Source organism: Triticum aestivum, chromosome 7D (assembly GCF_018294505.1).
Source record: "Triticum aestivum cultivar Chinese Spring chromosome 7D, IWGSC CS RefSeq v2.1, whole genome shotgun sequence".
Classification (NCBI taxonomy): domain Eukaryota; kingdom Viridiplantae; phylum Streptophyta; class Magnoliopsida; order Poales; family Poaceae; genus Triticum; species Triticum aestivum.
In genome coordinates, this window is record NC_057814.1 from 140,321,924 (window position 1) to 140,342,541 (window position 20,618).

Here is a 20,618-nt window from a genome sequence, read left to right on the forward strand (position 1 = left end):
TCATTATTATGGTAGAACTTGTAGTGTAAGGCAAGTATAGTTGAGAGTCCGAGCCGGACACTCTTATGAGCCGGCCGGGACTCTGAGGGCTGCTGGGCGTCAGCCTCCCTATATAAAGGGACGACCCGGCAGTGGTTTAGGGGCGAGAACAATCTCATCGAGAGCCGGGATAGCAAGTTTAGCTCCCTGGTGATCGTAACCCTAATCAATACCATCTCAACTGGACGTAGGCCTTTACCTTCACCGTAAGGGGCCGAACCAGTATAAACCCTCGTGTTCCTTGTCCCACTTAACCCCTTCAAGCTTCCTAGTTGCAATGGCTCCACGACTAAGTCCTAGCTCGAGGACATCTGCCGTGACAATTCCACGACACATCTATATATTTGTTAAAGGGTGGGAGGCTCGGCCTTATGCCTGGTGTTTTGTTCCCCGTCATACCGGGATTATGTTCCTTGAGTTTGCGTTCCTTACGAGGTTGGGTGATTTATGGGACCCCCTTGACAGTTCGCCTTGAATAAAACTCTTCCAGCAAGGCCCAACCTTGGTTTTACATTTGCCTACCTAAGCCTTTTTCCCTTGGGTTTTCGCAAGCCCGAGGGTCATCTTTATTTAAACCCCCGGACCAGTGCTCCTTCGAGTGCTGGCCCAAACCGAGCGATGTCCGGCGCCCCCTGGGAAACCAGGGTCTATGCCAACCCGACGTCTGGCTCATCCGGTGTGCCCTGAGAACGAGATATGTGCAGCTCCTATCGGGATTTGTCGGCACATTCGGGCGGCTTTGTTGGTCTTGTTTTACCATTGTCGAAATGTCTTGTAAACCGGGATTCCGAGACTGATCGGGTCTTCCCGGGAGAAGGTTTATCCTTCATTGACCGTGAGAGCTTATAATGGGCTAAGTTGGGACACCCCTGCAGGGTATTATCTTTCGGAAGCCGTGCCCGCGGTTATGAGGCAGATGGGAATTTGTTAATGTCCGGTTGTAGAGAACTTGACACTTGACTTAATTAAAATACATCAACCGTGTGTGTAGCCGTGATGGTCGCTTTTCGGCGGAGTCCGGGAAGTGAACACGGTTCAGGTTATGAATGAACATAAGTAGTTTCAGGATCACTTCTTGATCATTTCTAGCTTCACGACCGTTGTGTTGCTCCTCTTCTCGCTCTTATTTGCGTATGCTAGCCACCATATATGCTTAGTGCTTGCTGCAGCTCCACCTCATTACCCCGTCCTTTCCTATAAGCTTAAATAGTCTTGATCTCGCGGGTGTGAGATTGCTGAGTCCTCGTGACTCACAGATTCTACCAAAACAGTTGCAGGTGCCGACGATACCAGTGCAGATGACGCAACCGAGCTCAAGTGGGAGTTCGACGAGGAACGTGGTCGTTACTATGTTTCGTTTCCTGATGATCAGTAGTGGAGCCCACTTGGGACGATCGGGGATCTAGCATTTGGGGTTATCTTATTTTCATTTGGATTTGACCGTAGTCGGTCTATGTGTGGATTTTGGATGATGTATGAATTAATTTATGTATTGTGTGAAGTGGCGATTGTAAGCCAACTCTCGTTATCCCATTCTTGTTCATTACATGGGATTGTGTGAAGATGACCCTTCTTGCGACTATACCTACAATGCGGTTATGCCTCTAAGTCATGCCTCGACACGTGGGAGATATAGCCGCATCGTGGGCGTTACAAAAGGTTTCCTTCAGATCATCTATCAAGGTCTCCTTCTCTTTGGACTTCACCACAATGTCATCCACATAAACATGAACATTACGCCCAATCTGATTGTGGAGACAGTTCTGCACACATCGCTGATAAGTCGCCTGAGCACTTTTAAGCCCAAAAGGCATAGATACATAGCAGAAGGCTCCAAACGGAGTAATGAAAGCCATCTTCTCCTGGTCCTTAACTGCCATCTTCATCTGATGATAACCAGAATAAGCATCCAAAAAGCGCAAACGCTCACAACCCGCCGTAGCATCAATGATTCGATCAATGCCAGAGAGAGCGAAGGGATCAGCCGGGCACACTTTGTTTAAATCCGTGTAATCCACACACATACGCCAGGTGTCGTTCTTCTTGAGTAAAAGCACCGGGTTAGCCAACCACTCTGGGTGAAATACTTCAACAATAAACCCGGCCGCCAAGAGCTGGGCCACCTCCTCACCAATAGTTTTACGCCTCTCCTCATTAAACTGCCGAAGAAACTGCTTGACCGGCTTAAATTTTGGATCAATATTAAGAGTGTGCTCAGCGAGTTCTCTCGGTACACCCGGCATGTCATAAGGTTTCCATGCAAAGATATCCCGGTTCTCACGGATGAACTCGATGAGCGCGCTTTCCTATTTGGGATCCAGATTGGCACTGATACTGAACTGCTTAGATGAGTCGCCTGGAACAAAATCAACAAGCTTGGTGTCATCGGCCGACTTAAATTTCATCACTGGCTCGTGTTCCGTGGTTGGCTTCTTCAAAGACGTCATGTCCGCCGGGTCAACATTGTCCTTATAGAACTTCAACTCCTTTGTTGCACAAACAGATTCAGCATAAGCAGTGTCGCCTTCCTCGCATTCCAAAACTATCTTCTGACTCCCATGCACTGTGATGGTGCCCTTGTGACCCGGCATCTTGAGCTGCAGGTAAACATAACACGGCCGTGCCATGAACTTTGCATAAGCCGGCCGTCCAAACAGTGCATGATATGGGCTCCGGATTTTGACCACCTCAAAAGTTAACTTCTCAGCCCTGGAATCATGCTCATCCCCAAAGGCTACTTCCACCTCAATCTTACTCGTTGGGTACGCCGACTTACCGGGCACTACTCCATGAAAAACAGTGTTGGACGTCTTGAGATTTTTATCAGTCAATCCCATGCGATGAAAGGTCACATAATAGAGGATGTTGATGCTGCTGCCTCCATCCATGAGCACTTTTGTGAATTTGTATCCACCAACTTGAGGTGCCACCATTAAGGCCAAGTGACACGGATTGTCAACCCGGGGAGGGTGATCCTCCCTACTCCATAGAATACGTTGCTCATACCATCTCAGATAACGAGGAACTGCCGGCTCAACAGCGTTCACAGCCCTCTTATGAAGTTTCTGGTCCCTTTTGCATAAACTGGTGGTGAACACATGATATTGCCCACTATTCAGCTGCTTTGGGTTACTCTGATACCCGGATTGCTGCTGCTGCTGACCTCCTTGGCTAGATTGCTGATTATAACCACCTTGGTTGCCTTGAGGGCCTTGAAAGTTAGAATTTGAGCCGCCACTCGGGCCATGAAAACCACCACCGCCTGAACCGCCACCGGGTCCATGACTACCGTCGAACATGTTAGAATTCTTGAAAGCCCTCATGATCGTACAGTCTTTCCACAGGTGCGTGGCTGGCTTCTCCCGGGTGTCGTGTCTTGGATAGGGCTCATTTAGCAACTGCTCAAGGGTGGGACCTGACCCGCCAGACCGAGGAGGTGGCCTCCCCTTACGTTGTTGATTATTACCCTGTGCATTAGCCACAAACTCCGAGCTACCGTCAGCCTTACGCTTATTATTACCTCCTTGATTCGCCGGGTTATGCTGAAGACCCTTAGCGTTGCCATTCTTCTTTCCCTTCACTGTCTTCTCTTCATCAGACGCGGGATCCTTGGTACTATCAGAGTCGGCGTATTTGACTAGAGCCGCCATCAGCTGGCCCATGTCATTGCAATCGCGTTTGAGCCGCCCCAGCTTCTGCTTCAGAGGTTCAAAACGGCATTTTTTCTCCAACATTAAGACTGCAGAGCCGGCATCCATCTTATCAGATGAATGTATTATTTCCTTCACCCGGCGCACCCAATGGGTCGTGGACTCACCTTCCTCTTGCTTGCAATTAGTCAAGTCCACAATCGACATGGGCTGCTTGCATGTGTCTTTGAAGTTCTGAATAAACCGGGCCTTTAACTCGGCCCAGGAACCAATGGAATTAGGTGGCAGTCCCTTTAACCAAGTGCGGGCCGTTCCATCCAGCATCATAGTCCATTGCCGCGTCATTGACCTCCAGCAATTCCATGGCCATCTCATAACTTTCAATCCACGCCCCGGGCTGTAAGTCGGCCGTGTAGTTAGGCACCTTTCGAGGCCCCTTGAAATCCTTGGGCAAACGCTCATTACGCAGTGGTGGTACTAAGCAAGGGACACCTCCCGTTCCCGTGGTCGCGCCTGCCTCAATAGAAGTCATCGGATAAACCGGAAAAGACTGATAAGCCGCCCGCTGAGCCGCCTGCTCAATCGCCTGCTGAGCCGCCCGCTCAGCCTCTTGGCGTATCTTGTCCTGATCAACCAAGTTAGGGGCTCCATCACGCGTCGGGTCATGCCCACACGGTTGGTCACGGCGCCGGGCATTGCTTGAAACCGCCGCCGAGTCCATATGCCTGCTATAACTCGAGCTCCGGCTTGGGCGAGGGGTCAAATGAATCATGTCTCGACTGTAAGAATATGCCTCCTGCTGTGCCAGAGCCGTCTGAAGAAGTTCTCTGACCCTTCGTGTTTCGATCGCCGTCGGAGAGTCGCCCTCCACCGGGAGAGCCGCCAATCGTGCCGCCGCAACGATCATGTTCTCCAACGGGTTAGAATAATGACCCGGTGGTGTTAGTACATACTGAGGTGGAGCAGTGTTCACTCGAGGAGGTTCCATCACCCATGGTTGAACCGGCGTCCCAGCTCCGGGCGTCGCAGCCGGGTTTACCTCCGGCGGATTACTGGGGCCTGCACCGGGTGTGCAGAAGAGGTTTCTAGGATCATAAATCGAAGGCAGACGGGACTGGGACTTCTGGCGCCTTCTCCTCATGACCTCATTTGATGCATTTAAATCCATCGTAAGCTGGAACGCTTCTGATTGAAGCTGCTGAGCTCGAGCATCCAAAGCCGCCCGTTCTGTGGCCAGTCTGGTGTCCTCAGCTGCTAGGTTTTCCTTGGCTTGTGCTATTTCCTCACGTAACCGTGCCACTTCTGCGTCATGTTCAGCCTGATTCGCCGGATTAACCGCGGCGGTTAACAGGGTTGTCAACCTATCCGTGAGATCTATCAGCACCTGAGCCGGCGGGCGCACAGGGCCTCCTGCCCCGGCTGCCGTTGATCCGGAGGTTATTGCTGCCGCAGCTGTAGAGTTTTGACCGGGTTGAGTGCCAGCCATGAAGATCCCTACTCTGCTCGGCGGCTCAAAGGGGTCCGGAATACTGCTGCCATCGGAACAGCCCCCAAGCCCGCCGTCTTGTAATTGATACAACGAATCCGTCTCACCCATGGATGACTCACAGTCAGAATAGATGGTCGTCTCACCGCCAGACATGGATCCGTCAAGAAGTTCCCCTCCATGGATGCATCCCACGAAGGCACGCTTCATGGCGGGCGGAGCCCGGGCGGGTCTCGCATGTTGAGCCGTCTCGATGATGTCGGTGCAGATGTCCGGCTCAGGGCCCGGCTCGCCGATCCGGCCGATTAAGACGTGAATTCCGCCGAAGGGGACCTGGTACCCGTACTCAATTAAGCCGGCGTCGGGGCCCCAGCCTGCGTCGTCGATATAGAGCTTGCCGCGACGACTCTTGGTCATCCGGCCCACAGCGTATCCCTTGAGCCCTTCGAAGCTGCCCTTCAAGAACTCAAATCCACCGTGCGCTGGCCCCACGGTGGGCGCCAACTGTCGTGGAATTGACACGGCAGATGTCCTAGCGAAAGGACTTAGTCGTGGAGCCATCGCAACTAGGAAGCAAGAAGGGGTTAGTCGGGGTAAAGGACACGGGGTTATACTAGTTCGGCCCCTTACGGTGGAGGTAAAAGCCTACGATCCAGTTTTGAGTGGGATTGCTTATGTCTCGATAACCAGGGAGCGAATCCGCTTGACCTAGCTCTCGAGTTTATGTTACTTGCCCTGAACCGCCGCCGGGTCGTCCCTTTATATACAGAGGTTGACGCCCAGCGGCTCATAGAGCCCGGCCGGCTCATAGACAGTGTTCGGCTCGGTTTCTCTCTATTCCTGCCTTATAATACAAGTTACACACATATGGCGGTTTATCTCTATGGGCCTTAAGTCACCCTTTGGGCCTTGGGCCCTTAACTAACCCGTCATCTCCAGGAGTCGTCTTAGGCTTCATGAGTCGTCTTAAGTATGACCCGGCACCTCCTGGCGGGTCATACTAATAATTATATCCCCAATAGTTTCTGCTTTCGGTCTACGAGGGTACGTGGACACTCTCCCCGCTCGTTGCTATGCATCTTCTAGATATAGATCTTGCGTGATCGTAGGTAAAATTTTGAAATACTACGTTCCCCAACACCCGGGCGCATCCGAGCTCCCCCATATCCGCCTCATATTTGGACTGGATATGAGGGGTGCCGGTCAGCCCGAGCGTTTGAGGCCCGTTTGAGGCATCCGTCTAGGTCGAAAAATCGTGATCGCTCAGTGATCGGGCGGGCCGCCCAGGCGTTCGAGGAGGGTTTGGAGCGCCCGGCTGTAGATGCTCTAATGCATATGTAAAGATGTAAAATGGCCGACCGCGGCGGGGCTATAGCCGCTATTTGGAATAAAAATTATCATATAGAGCAATATATTCAGATTTAACTAGATGACTCCCCGCGCGTTGCTGCGGGACGTTAGTATGCCAACCAACACACTGAGATGCACATTAAGAAAAGAAATGGCTTTCAAGTGATACAAGGCCTGGTTGTGTGCATCTAAGGATTAACGGGAAGGTAATTTAGCGCAATAGCTACTGTACTATTTAACTTAAATGATTAACTTTCATTGAGTCAGCAACTATATGATCGTATGCAGTTTTGAGATTAACTTCGCGAACATTCCCTGTTCATAGGTAATTAAATAGACTTCACGAATTGACAGTGTTATAAAAGAAATGTGGTGCCGACGCAGAGAAATTGCTATACTCAATCTCAACTGAAATCTTTTAACACACATACCTAAAGAAATAATCGACAACCCTCCATATTTGCAAAAAAATGTGAAAGCAGTAGCGCTAAAATGTCGAGACGAGAAAAGGGGATACGAATGTCAGGTCACAACATCAAATCAAGTGAATCATAAAACAAAGAGAAAAGTATGTTTTTGTCCCTCAAGTTCCCATAAAGTATAGACTTGGTCCCTCAAATTTTTTTGGTATACATCTGGTCCCTCAAGTCTCAAAACCGGATAAGTTTGGTCCTAAACCAGATTTTGAGCACGTTGACCGGTTTTGACCGCAACAAAACCGCCCGATGAACAGTAAATTTGACAAAAAAATAAAAAAAATCAAGAAAATCTGAAATTTTTTGAGGTCGAATATGCTTGCGTACACAAGATGTGAACAAAATTTCGTTCTCTTTCGGCACTCAAGGAGCTCGTGGTAAAAAAACAAAAATATCTGCCTGATGAATAGTAAATTCAAAAAAATCAAAACAAAATCAAAAAAATCTGAAATTGTTTGGGGTTCAATATGCTTACATGCGCAAGGTCCGACCAAAATTTTGTCATGAAATGACATCGGACGGGCTCTAGCAAAAAGAAACAATTTTGGCTATTTTTTTTGAGCAAAATTTTGTTTTATTTTTCACCAGCTCTTAGAGTGTCGAAAGAGCATGAAAAGTTGGTCGCACCTTGCGCATGTAAGCATATTGGATCCAAAAAATCAGATTTTTTTGAAGTTTTTTTTTCAAATTTACTGTTCATCGGGCGGTTTTGTGGCGGTCAAAACCGGTCAACGTGCTCAAAATCTGGTTTAGGACCAAACTTATCCGGTTTTGACACTTGAGGGACCAAATGTATACGAAAAAAATCTTAAGGGACCAATTCTATACTTTATGAGAACTTGAGGGACAAAAACATACTTTTCTCTACAACAAATCGAGACAGAGCAAGGAGAAGAGATGTTAGGCTTTTCTTCGGGCTGGGCTTACAGACCTTGATGTCGACAGCAAGGAGGCGAGAAGACCACTTCTCAAGTCCTCATGGCTCTTGTAGCAAAGGAACACGCAACGCCCGTGGAAGCCCACCGTATCAATACTGAACCGTATCGTGATCTTCTCCCTCCCGAGCTCCTCCAGCTGGAACCTGAACTCCTTGTCCAGATCGGGGCCGCGACGGGGAGGCCGCCTCTGGCGCATCCGAGGCCGCCAGCGCCAGGAGGGCCCGGAGAAGAGCGACGGCATGCGACTGGTTGATTCAGACGTTCTGGCTGGGCGACAATGGAACCATGGCTCAGCCCACATCCCATCGCTCATAGAGGCGTCGAAGGGGAGTCATAGCCGGAGGAGTGGACTGGTTCATAGTTGGAGGAGCCTCCTCCCGCAGAGATTGCATTCCAACCGCCACTCAACGCGAGGATTGGAGAAAGATTTATCCTGTGGAGAAGAAACGGAAGTGGAGAAGGAAGTGGTGCGGTCGGGCCTATAGTGGGGAAACCAATTTAGGACAGTATAACTGCACTTAATCCCAGCCCTCTCAGGCCATCAGTAACCACAGCCGTTTATTTTCACGATTGAGCCAATTCTGGTCGTCTGATCACGGTCAGGGCGCTGTCCCCTCGTTTTTCAGCAAGTGGGCCAGCTGTCCTATAGGGACGTTACTCCCGTGGAAAAATCGAAGTGTGCTGGTTGATTGGTCCTCCGGCTAATTCGGCCTTACGAGCAAGAAGCCCATCTCAGACGAGAAATAACATGACCTCTTTCCTCGCTCTCGCCCCTCCCTCTCCCACGCGGATGACGACGGCGACCGCGGCGTGTCTGCTTCCCATGCTCGTCGCGGTCCTCCCCCCGCGCAGAGACAATTGGGCTTGTAGTGCCTCCCACCTCGACCTCCCGTTCTCGTGGGCCATCCCTCCGGAAACCACCGGCGGCCGGATGGGACCGCAAGCAGCGTCGTCCTTCCCAGATCTCTGGAGCAAGAGGCGTTGCCCCTCCCTCTTCGACGGGAGGCGCCCGTCCCGCAATCCGACTTCGAGTAGCCGCACCCACCGAGACGCACTTGCTCGCGGGCTATGACACCACCCATCCCTAAACCGCTGTTGCCGGCGACGCCTCCGCCAAGGTTGCGGCGATGGAACCCACACCAGGGTTCCGGGTGCTGTTGGGAGGGGTGAGCGTGCGGCATGGGCCGCTGGCCTTTGGGACACATCTCCACACGCATAAGCTGGGATCTTGCAGTGGCGAATGACGCCCCATCTTCCCTTAGCCGGCGACGGTGGATCTACGCGGTGACAGCGCGCACTGCCCCCTCCCTCCACATCTCAATGTCGCAGTCGTCGCCTTCCTCGTCCATCGGAGGTGCTCCACCATCTAAACACTAACCTTCCCTCATCTTATTTCAGATCGTAACTCTGTTTTAATTCAATCATACTCTGTTTTTCTTGTACAAGGGACTCTTGGTGGACAACTTCTTCACCATGGTTCTCCAGCAACTGCACAAGTAGGTCGGTTCTCTCTGCTTGTTGCCCCGCGGAATTCATATTGTAGGTGATGTATGGCGCTGCACAAGAGAGGACATTTGTATGGGAAACAGCTAAATTTCTCCGTGGCATGCTACTGCATGAACAACTGAATCCATAAGCAAGTCTACACACATGAGTTCAGGGTTGAATAGAGTTGTTCCGTCCACATGGTTGGAAATTAAGGTTTTGTGTATACAAAGTTTCTGTATTGTTGGCTTGCCATATTCTTCGGTAGTTACCTGGCCAAGGAACAAGCACGAATTGTGGAAGAAGAGAAGAAAATACTAGAGATTATATGTGTTCGAAATCAAATGCTAGCCCTAGAAATATTAGTCTAACAAATCATATTCTGATGCACCAAGGTTATTGGTTTATCACTTATAGTTCAAATTGTTGTTTTAGTGATGTATAAAAGTCAATACGACTTTGATAATCAAGTTGATCAAATTTCTTCTTTTTATTGCATCTTTTTTCTCTGAACCATTTTGATCCTTTTCTTCCTGAAGAACATAGCTAACGTAGTTTAACTATTAGGTCTTCAGTATAAACTAGCAAGGAAGAAATGTTCTTCAAGTCTCAAGCATTGTTGGGTTCTGACGGTGCGAATATCTTTTACAGTGAGGTAACAACATAACTAGACATGTACAACAAATTTGCAGTCATTATCAGTGTTCTGCCTAGCTCATGGTGCCTTAAGTTGCTTCCATTATCTTTCTATGAATCCGTCAAAGTCTAGCTTTGGTACTGATGCTTTTGTATTCTTACTTGTATTTACTTAACTAAAAGCTACCAACTGAGATACATCATTTCCAAGTTTTTTTCGTATCTACCAGCTTTTGGCTATCCTAGGTGGTGGGAATGGCGCTAGAGGGTTCTCAGTTTAATGCCAAGTATTATGACAACAAGATGTATAGCTGCACTAAGTTACCTCTCTGCCGCTTTTTTATCTTAAACTTTGGAGGTCATCAGAAGCTTTCTTTCTTGTTCGATGACACCATGTACTTTGTGTAATGATTGCAATATTCATGAACCAAGCTGATACAAACCAAATACCTTTGCAAATCAATTTTTGACATGAACTTCGGGATTTTTAACTTCATATGTTGAAGTGCCTACGAATATTGTTGAGATGAACCTCTAAGAGAACCTTCTAAGAGGCATATACGCCTGTGGTATAAAAACTCCTGCCCTTACATGCTGCTTACCAATTTAAATTTTGATCATCTTACAAATCCAACACTTAAATAAATTAATTATTGGTAGGGTGGGAATTTACTATGACGCTTGTGGTATAAAAACTCCCGCCCTTACATACCAATTTAAATTTTGATCACCTTACAAATCCAACACTTCCATAAATTAATTATTGGTAGGGTGGGAATTTACTATGAGTCAGTTAGCAAAGCGGGTCTCACCTGCAGTGGATATGATAAAGATTTCCAGAGCCAGAGGAAGAGAAATAAACCAATATGGTTATTTCTATGATGAAAGGTATGAGAAGTCAGCTTTATTTAAATATGAAACATACATAAATTATTCAGAAATCGTATCATGAGAAGCCCTCACTAAAACCCAACGAAGCGTTGCTGGTTTTTAGCCAAATGTTGGAATGTGGCCAAGCTATGTGATTTCTTTATGCTTGGAGGCAATCGTAATGACATAGACTTACTGTGACCGTTTTTAGTTTACCTTTACATTTAATATGCTCTGTTAGGAAAATGCTATTGAAAGTAAAATATGACATTCAGGTTAATGTACATTTTTTTCTTCATTTCCTTTAACTACTAAATTTGTCTCGAGTCATCTTTAGGCAATCATTTCTTTGATCATACATATCAAAAGCCCCCAAGTTGCTACTCCAAATATTTATTCAAATTTGGGGCATTTGATTTCAGAGTACTGCTTGCTTGGACAATGATGTAGTTTATGATGGACTTTGGATAGTAACTTACATTTTGGAGATCTCTTACCTCTTGATTGAAGTTTGGTGGGGGATGTCGTCCAAATTTTTCTGCCACAAGAGGTTGAGTACAGATACAACATGATGACATTTCTACCACTGGGACACTATTTTAGAACCCAGTGTGGGTTTGGTCATCTGTCACCCATTATTTTTAATATTGGCTTCCCAAAACCACATGTAACTATATAATTTGGTATAAAACATCAAAGCATATATTGTTATTTTTCTTCCGATAAACAGTTGTTTCTTTACATCAATGAGGTAATATGTGATAGTACTAATTAATGTGCTACCGTGAGCAACTATGCTTGATGCTGGTATCGGTTCACAACATTCATTTCGTTGGGAGCTATATTTTGAGGGTCAACCAGGAGAACCTATGGGAATGGTCTTATTTACTCCCTCCGTAAAGGAATCTACGATCGTTTAGATCACTATTTACAAAGGGAGTACTTAACATGTTATCAATCGTCCAGCTTATGTATCTATTTATGACCTAATTTTGGAGCATACCAGATCTTGCTCATGCCACCTTATATTTACATTAATTCCTACCATTAAAAGGACAAATTGACGGGCGCGGCAACGCGCGCCATCCATGATCTAGTCGGGAAGGAAAACGAAGTCATAAGGAAGCGTTGCGGTCGGGCCTAGTGGGCCATTGGCAGAAAACATAGTGGTAAAAATAATCACCAGAAAAGCGATGCGCTGGAAAAATTAAAGATGATAATGCTGATGTGGCACATATGATGAGGTGGATAGGCTGCATGTCAACAGAAATAGTTTAGTGGGGATGAACTATTTAGGTATTATAGATATGAACTCAACTTTCATAACAAACATAGTTCATAATCCAATAACCAAAAGTGCATCATATCAATCAAAGTTCTTGGTCCAACAAATTAAAAGAAATATAAAAACAAACATAGCATCTCAATTTTCGTCCGATCAATTGTCACTAGTCACATTGTAGACATTGACATCATCAACGGCTTCTTTGTCGCCGTTTTCGTGCGTTGATGCATCGCGCGACTCCACTAGAAGCACCTCCAATGTCACTCGTGTTGCCACTGAAGCCACCTCGCATGCCACTCATGTTGCCACCGAAGCCACCTCCCATGCCATTCATGTTTCCATCGAACCCACCTCCCATGCCACCGAAGCCACCATCCATGTTGCCACCAAAGCCACCTCACATGTTGCCACCAAAGGTACCATTCATGGCACCTCCCATCATGTTCATGTAGCCGCCCACTCCACTGCCCTATGGCACTTGCTGGTCCTTCTCCCATTCCACCGCCAATGGCACCTCCCATTCCTCCTCCCATTGCTCCTCCCATTCCACCACCCAAGACACCTCCCATTCCTCCTCCCATCATGATTATCATGAGCATTTGCTTCTTCATGATCATTTCATGGTGACAAAAGCTCAACATACGCCTTTGCTTTGGGGTCGAGGCCACTTGTGTCCATGAACACAAACTTGAGTGCCTTCTCCACCATTTTGAGCTCTTCGGCCGCCACCTTAATCTCCTTGGCCACCGCCAACCTCTCCTCGACCGCCGCCCTCCACCGCTCAACTTCCCCATGGGCGGCAGCGGGGCTTGTGGTGGTGGAGGAGGCGGCCCATGTTCGGCGGCAGTTGCCGCTGGCGGCATCGTATCGGCCGAAGCAGTCGCGACCTCCTTTGTCTTATTTGCTGCTCGAGATGGGCCCGTAGCGGGGTTGCACGCCGTCAGCCGCTTCACGCCCCACCACGGGGCAGCCGGCGGCGCACCTATTCCCGCGGCGGCGACCAGCCGGGGTGAGGCGAAACTGGGGCGGCGGGATGGGGGCGATGTGGCGGTGAAGGCGGGGTCGGTGAAGGTGGTTGCGCAGGCGGCTGCTGCGGCGAGGTGGTTTAGACTGGTAGAGGCGACGTGGGAGGGGGGTCATCGGAGTCGTCCATGGGGTCGGGCGGCGCTCGGGAGACGGGTGGGCGCCTGGAAGTTTCAAATTCGGCGGTTGGTTATTCACGCGCGGATGGGCATTTTACATCACTAGGCGGTCGAGATGCAAATTTGGATCTCCAAGTGTTGTATTTACATCACTTGGAGGAGGTGATGTAAAAATTTATTTTATTTTATTTTCGAAAAGGGGGGTCTCCCCGGCCTCTGCATCAGAGTGATGCATACGGCCATCTTATTAACGAAAGAAAAGGTTCCAACAAGGTTCGAAAGTCTCCGACAGAAAAGTAATAAAAATACAGCTCACACAGAGCAAAAGAGGCTAGACACACAGACTAGCCAAGAAAAGACGCCACATCCGGCTGGCTAAATATAGATAGGTAAACTAATTGCCTATCCTATTACATGACCGCCATCCAAACCGGTTGAAGATATCCCGAGCTACCATCTCCCAGCGGATAGATCCAGTAACCAAATGCTCCCTGGCCACCATCGGAGTGAGTAGTGACCATGAACGGATCATGGCCGTGGCTCGGAAAATAACCTGCAAAAAATGCATACGTGATATTCTGTTAAAAACCAAATCATTTCTGCAAGTCCAGATAGTCCACAACAACGCGCAAACTCCAACACGAATATGTCTCGCTAATTCAGGCTCAACCCCGGTGAGCCATGTCCCAAATAACGTGGTGACAGAATTCGGAGTAGTAATATTAAAAGCAATGTGAACCGTCCGCCAAAGCACTCTGGCAAGCGGGCAATCAAAAAAGAGATGCTTGATTGTCTCGTCCCGATCACAGAAGCTACACCTCGTAGGTCCTGTCCAATTACGCTTAATCAAGTTATCCTTGGTTAAAATAACCTGTTTATGGACAAACCACATAAACACTTTTATTTTCAAAGGAACTTTGACAGCCCAAACATGCTTGGATGTAGGAATGGAGCTCGAATTAATCACATCAATATACATTGATTTAACCGTGAAAACTCCAGACCTAGTCAGTTTCCAGCGCAATTCATCGGGTTGTTGAGAAAGATGGACATCCATTAGTCTCCGAACTAGACGGAGCCAATCTTCCCAACGATTGCCCACTAACGACCGTCTGAACTGAATATTAAGGGGGTTGGATTGAAACACCGTCGCAACGAACACCTCACGTCGTTGAACAATACGATATAAAGACGGATATTGAATGGCCAAGGGTGTCTCACCGAGCCAAGTATCCTCCCAGAATCGTGTACTAGCGCCGTTACCAATAACAACCTTTGTCCTATTAAACAACGATTGTTTGACTTTCATCAGGCCTTTCCAGAACGGCGAGTCAGTTGGCCTGACAGTGACCTAAGATAAGGACTTTGTCTGTAGGTACTTGCTGCGAAGGATTTGGGCCCACATGGCCTCAGTCTCAAAAGAAAGCTTCCACAGCCACTTGCTAAGAAGGCATCTGTTGTTGACTTCAAGATTCTCAATACCAAGACCCCCTTGGTCTTTCGGTCTACAGATGATATCCCATTTTGCAAGTCTGTATTTTCTTTTAAGATCATCACCTTGCCAAAAGAAACGCGATCGATAAAAGTCCAGTCTTTTCCTAACACCAACTGGGACTTGAAAGAACGATAAGAGAAACATAGGCATACTCGTGAGCACCGAATTAATCAAAATTAGTCGGCCTCCATATGACATGAGCTTGCCCTTCCAGCAACTCGTTTTCTTCTCGAACCGGTCTTCGATGCACTTCCATTCTCTATTGGTCAGCTTTCTATGGTGGATTGGAATACCTAGGTAAGAGAAAGGTAAATCCCCCAAATCGCACCCAAACAATTGCCGGTACGCTTCCTGTTCGTCTTTGGCTCTACCAAAGCAGAACAGCTCGCTCTTATGAAAGTTAATCTTTAACCCAGTCAATTGTTCGAAAAGGCATAACACCAGCTTCATATTTCTCGCCTTGGCCAGGTCATGCTCCATAAAGATGATAGTATCATCAGCGTACTGAAGGATGGATACACCTCCATCAACCAGATGAGGTACCAAGGCACCCACTTGACCATTCTCCTTAGCCCTTCCTATCAAGATAGCTAACATGTCAACCACAATGTTAAACAAGATAGGGGACATCGGATCTCCTTGTATTAGGCCTTTATGTGTCTGGAAGTAATGACCAATATCGTCATTCACTTTAATTCCCACACTCCCTTTTTGCGTAAATGATTCAACCTGGCGACGCCAGGCTGCATCAAAACCTTTCATACGCAATGCCTGTTGGAGAAAGGGCCATTTAACCTTATCGTACGCTTTCTCGAAATCCACCTTGAAAATGACACCATCTAACTTCTTGGAATGGATTTCATGGAGTGTTTCATGGAGAACGACCACCCCTTCAAGGATGTTGCGGTCCGGCATGAAAGCGGTTTGGGAATGCTGCACCACAGAATGCGCAATCTGTGTGAGCCTATTAGTCCCGACCTTGGTGAAGATTTTAAAACTAACATTGAGAAGGCAGATCGGTCTGAACTGCTCAATTCTCACAGCATCCGTCTTCTTCGGAAGCAGTGTGATAGTGCCAAAGTTCAAGTGAAATAATTGAAGCTGTCCAGAGAACAAATCATGAAACATAGGTAGCAAATCCCCCTTAATAATATGCCAGCACTTTTTGTAGAACTCCGCCGGAAATCCATCCAGTCCGGGAGCCTTATTATTTTTCAACTGTGCTATAGCATCAAACACCTCCTTCTCCGAAAATGGGGCAACCAGAATATCATTTTCAGCTGCCGAGAGTTGAGGCACATCCTCAGTTCTGGACTCTTCGAGAGATACACAATTATCCTCCAGAGGGCCAAACAACTGCCTATAATACTCGGTTATATAAGTTTTTAGGTTATCATGTCCTAAAATAGTGCCCTCATCTTGCTCGAGTTGGAATATTCTCTTCTTTCTGTGCTTACCATTAGCAATCAGATGAAAGAATTGAGTATTCGCGTCCCCCTGGACCACTTTGCGAACCTTCGCCCGCAGAGCCCACTTCAATTCTTCTTCACGGAGAAGTTCTTTTAACCTCTTCTCTGCATCGGTTTTAACCTGGAGCTCAGCAGGCGTCAAAATCATGGATTCAGCCTTAACATCCAGATTCTGTATAAGAGAGAGAAGCATGTCCTTCTCAGCCTTATATACCCCACTAAGGTGCTTAGCCCAGCCCCGTAAGAAGCTTCTCAAACTCCTAATCTTATTTTGCCAAGACCGCCGTTCTACCGCCTACACCCTTCGCCCATTCCCTAGCGATCAGGTCTAGGAATCCTTCGCGTTCGAACCAGGCCATCTCAAAAGAGAAGGTGTTTTTGTTTCCCACGTGGTTCGGCTCCCCTGAGTCAACGAACAGGGGTGTGTGGTCGGAAAAACCCCGTGAAAGAGCTTGAACCGTCACCAGCGGGAACTTCTGTTCCCACTCCACACTCGCAAGAACGCGATCAAGCTTTTCGTAAGTCGGGTTGGGCAGAGAGTTAGCCCAGGTATACTTTCTACCAGAAAGTTCTATCTCTCTCAGATCCAAACTTTCAATGATAGTATTGAACATGAACGACCATCTGCCGTCAAAATTATCATTATTCTTCTCCTCTCACGGTCATCATAAGACCATAAAAGCGCATAGGCATGATAGGTTAAAATATTGTGACTATAAATTATTTAGAGTTGCTAAATGGAGCAAAAAAGGTAGTTCATACATTGGACAGAGCAGCAAACTATATCAGCAACGTAAATAACATGCAACGTCGGATTGAAATCTACAGAAAATAAAATGATACTAAAGCAGCAATAATTGACATGAATCGGGGGGAGTAGTATTTTTTTTTAAATTGCCAGCCTTCCTATTTTTCACATGCCAGTTGCACTAGCGTAAATTCACAGCACACACAAACAAAAAAAGTTGTACTATCTCTGTTTTCTCGCGGGTACTCAGTTATTAACCTACCCACTCAGTTACACTACCCTACAAAAATATGTTCGCTTAGCCTAGAAGCAAGGAAGAGATATGCATGCCACTGCAAGTATATAAGCAAGGCCCCGTCCCTCCTCTACATTCATCCATCATACAATCCATCTTGAAGGTTTTAATCTGTCATAGAACCCTCTCAATCTTTCACAAGAAAACTAAATGGATCGGTCCATGAAGGTCTTTGTGGTCGTCTTCCTTCTCCTTGTGGCCACAGGTGTGTATGATGCACTTACTATTTAAGATAACTGATGATACTGCTATAATTATGTACTAGTATGAGTATGTGAGATGGCTGATACGCTCTTATCAATTTGCCCGTGTAGGGTTCCAGGGAGCAGTGCAGGTAGCTTTGGCGAGGGAGTGTACGTCACCGAGCCACAAGTTTAAGGGGTTGTGCGTGAGCGACACCAACTGTGCAAGTGTTTGCCTGACAGAGCGTTTCCCCGGAGGCAAGTGCGACGGCATTCGGCAGCGTTGTTTATGCACCGAGAAATGCTAGATGGCCCTGTTTTCGTCTTGGATACGTACATGCTTCCGTGTAATATTGATTGAATAATACTAGATCTGCATCTATGCATGTATGATGCATATGTGAGTGCTACCTCTAGGAAGTACATGAACATCATGTAATCCGAACAAAGTTTCAACAGGGAACCAGTTCAAGTTGAATAACCCAAGACCCCAGAATTGGAGCTGCTACTGTTTTGGCGGTTGAAACGAATATAAGCTTAAAAACTATAGAACAAATGAGACATGAAGCTTTACTAGAAGTCTAGAAGGGAAGTCATAATTCGTAAGAAAGTGGGAGCAGACATAGCACGACAGCTGAAGATTTGGCCACCACGAACATAAAATTGGGTGCCTTCTCCTCCACCATCTTGAGCTCTTCGGCCGCCACCTTTCTTTCCTTGGCCGCCGCCCTCCGCCGCTCGGCTTCCCTCCTCTCTTCCATTTATTTTGACTTCAACTTTTTTTCTTCGGCATAGTCTTTCCTTGCAGTGACAATGGCGTCAAACCCTTATTTAAGATCATTGTCTCCAGCCTTCGAACCCTTTGTTTTCTTATTTCCATCCAGCCTATATGACTTGGTCGCCGAGTGAGGAGTGGGGCTCCTTCTCTCCTTACCACAGACATCATCATCAATCCTCACGATCAACAACCACACTTTTCTTCTTCGAAGCATCATAAACTTCTCAAGTCTTTCACTTCTTCTCATCCTTGAGCTCCTTGTAGCAATTGATGAAAAGTGAAGGCTTTTCCTTTCTTTTTCCTCTTCTCTCCTTTGTTGTTTCTTTCTTGAAACAATCCTTGCGCAGTCATTTTCTACAACGAAACAACAAAAGCGACATCATCAATTTAGGAACATATGCAGACTTGGGCAATGTAGAGAAAACAAACACAAGTAGCAAGCAATTACCATGTCACTATCACCGCAACCACTAGAGTTGATGCAACCAACATTTGTTAAGCAACCCGTCCACTTTTGGCATTCGGCATTGACGGTGCCCCAACGTTGACGAATAAAATCCCTTGATCTATAGTGTCCACTAGTATTGCACTCATCAAAATATTCCTTGATGCAGTCCCAATAGGTGTTCGCGGCTGGGTCACTCCCCACGGATGCATCAATGGAGATTCGCTTCCACGCAGTGCAAATCAAGCCATCTTCGGCGTTGGTATAATTTGTGCTTCTTCCCTTGAAAATAAAGCCCTCATTGTCCATGTCGAGATTATCATCATCAAATTGAGTATCACATTCTTGTGATGCATACTCTTGAGAGAAATAATCTTCGTTTACGCCATTTGTCACGTGCATGAATGCTTCATCATCAAGACTACAAGTGGACGTACACACAATCTCACATTCTACTCGTACCAGAAATGAAAATAACATACAAAAAGAAAAAAAAATACCTTTGCAAATTTCGTCGAGCACATTGGAGGCGGTGTCGCGGGCGTGGCCGAGTCTTCCTCCATGGGCGGCGGCGGGGCTTGCGGTGGTGGAGGAGGCCCATGTTCGGTGGCAGTTGCCGCGGCCGCCAGCGGCATCGAATCGGCCGAAGCAGCCGCAGTCGCCTTTTTCATCTTCACCACTCGAGATTGAGTCGTGGCGGGGTTGCACACCGTCGGCCGCTTCGCGCCTCCACCATGGGGTTTAGCCGCCGGCTGCTTCATCACCGGCGGCGCACCTGTTCCTGCCGCAGCGACCGACCGAGGTGAGGCGAAACCGGGGCAACGGGATGGGGCGGCATGGCGGCGGAGGCGGGGTCGGTGAAGGTGATTGCGCAAGCGGCAGCCGTGACGAGGTGGGTCAGACCAGCGGAGGTTGCGGCTGGGAGGGGGGGTCATCGGTGTCGGCCATGGGGCTAAGCGGCAGCTTGCGACCAGCGGTCGGGAGACGGGCGGGCGGCTGAAAGTTTCAGATTCGGCGGTTGGCTGTTCACGCGCGGCTGGGCGTTTTACATCACCAGGCGGCTGGAGATGCAAATTTGGATCTCCAAGTGTTATATTTTACATAACTTGGGGTAGGTGATGTAAAAATTTATACATCAGCATCATCTGTTAGAGCAGCGTTTTTCTTTTTGGCCTTGAAGATGTAAAAAGCTGTTATTTATATACCTACATCATCTATTGGAGATGCTCTCACATCATAAGACCATAAGAGCTCATAGGCCTGATAGGTTAAAATATTATGATTATACATTATTTAGACTTGCTAAATGGAGCAAAAAAGTTACCCCTTTGTAAACTAATATAAGAGCGTTTAGATCACTAAAGTAGTAATCTAAACGCTCTTATATTAATTTACGGAGGGAGTAGTTCATACATTGAACAGAGCAGCAAAATATATCAGCAACGTAAATAACATGCAACATCGGACTGAAATCTATAGAAAATAAAATGATACTAAAACAGCGACAATTAATATGAATCCAAGGTAGTAGTATTTTTTGATTTTTTTGCCAGCCCTCCCACTTTTCATTTTTCACATGTCAGTCGCACCAACGTAAATTTACGCACACACAAACAAAAAAGGTTGTACTATCTCTGTTTCTTGCGGGTACTCAGTTATTACACTACCCACTCAGTTATACTACCCTACAAAAATACGTTCGCTTAGCCTGGAAGCAAGGAAGATATATGCGTGCACTGCAAGTATATAAGCAAGCCCCCCTCCCTCCTCTACATTCATCCATCATACAATCCATCTTGAAGGTCTTAATCTGTCATAGAACCCTCTCGATCTTTCACAAGAAAACTAA

The 20,618-nt window shown here is 47.1% G+C and overlaps 1 long non-coding RNA gene across 1 annotated transcript; it reads left to right on the top strand.

Moving 5' to 3' along the window:
* Positions 1–17,449: 17,449 nt before the first annotated feature.
* Positions 17,450–17,956, top strand: LOC123170042 (uncharacterized). Its single transcript, XR_006485024.1, has 2 exons — positions 17,450–17,569; positions 17,679–17,956. It is a non-coding gene; the product is annotated as an uncharacterized lncRNA (long non-coding RNA).
* The last annotated feature ends 2,662 nt before the right edge of the window (positions 17,957–20,618 follow it).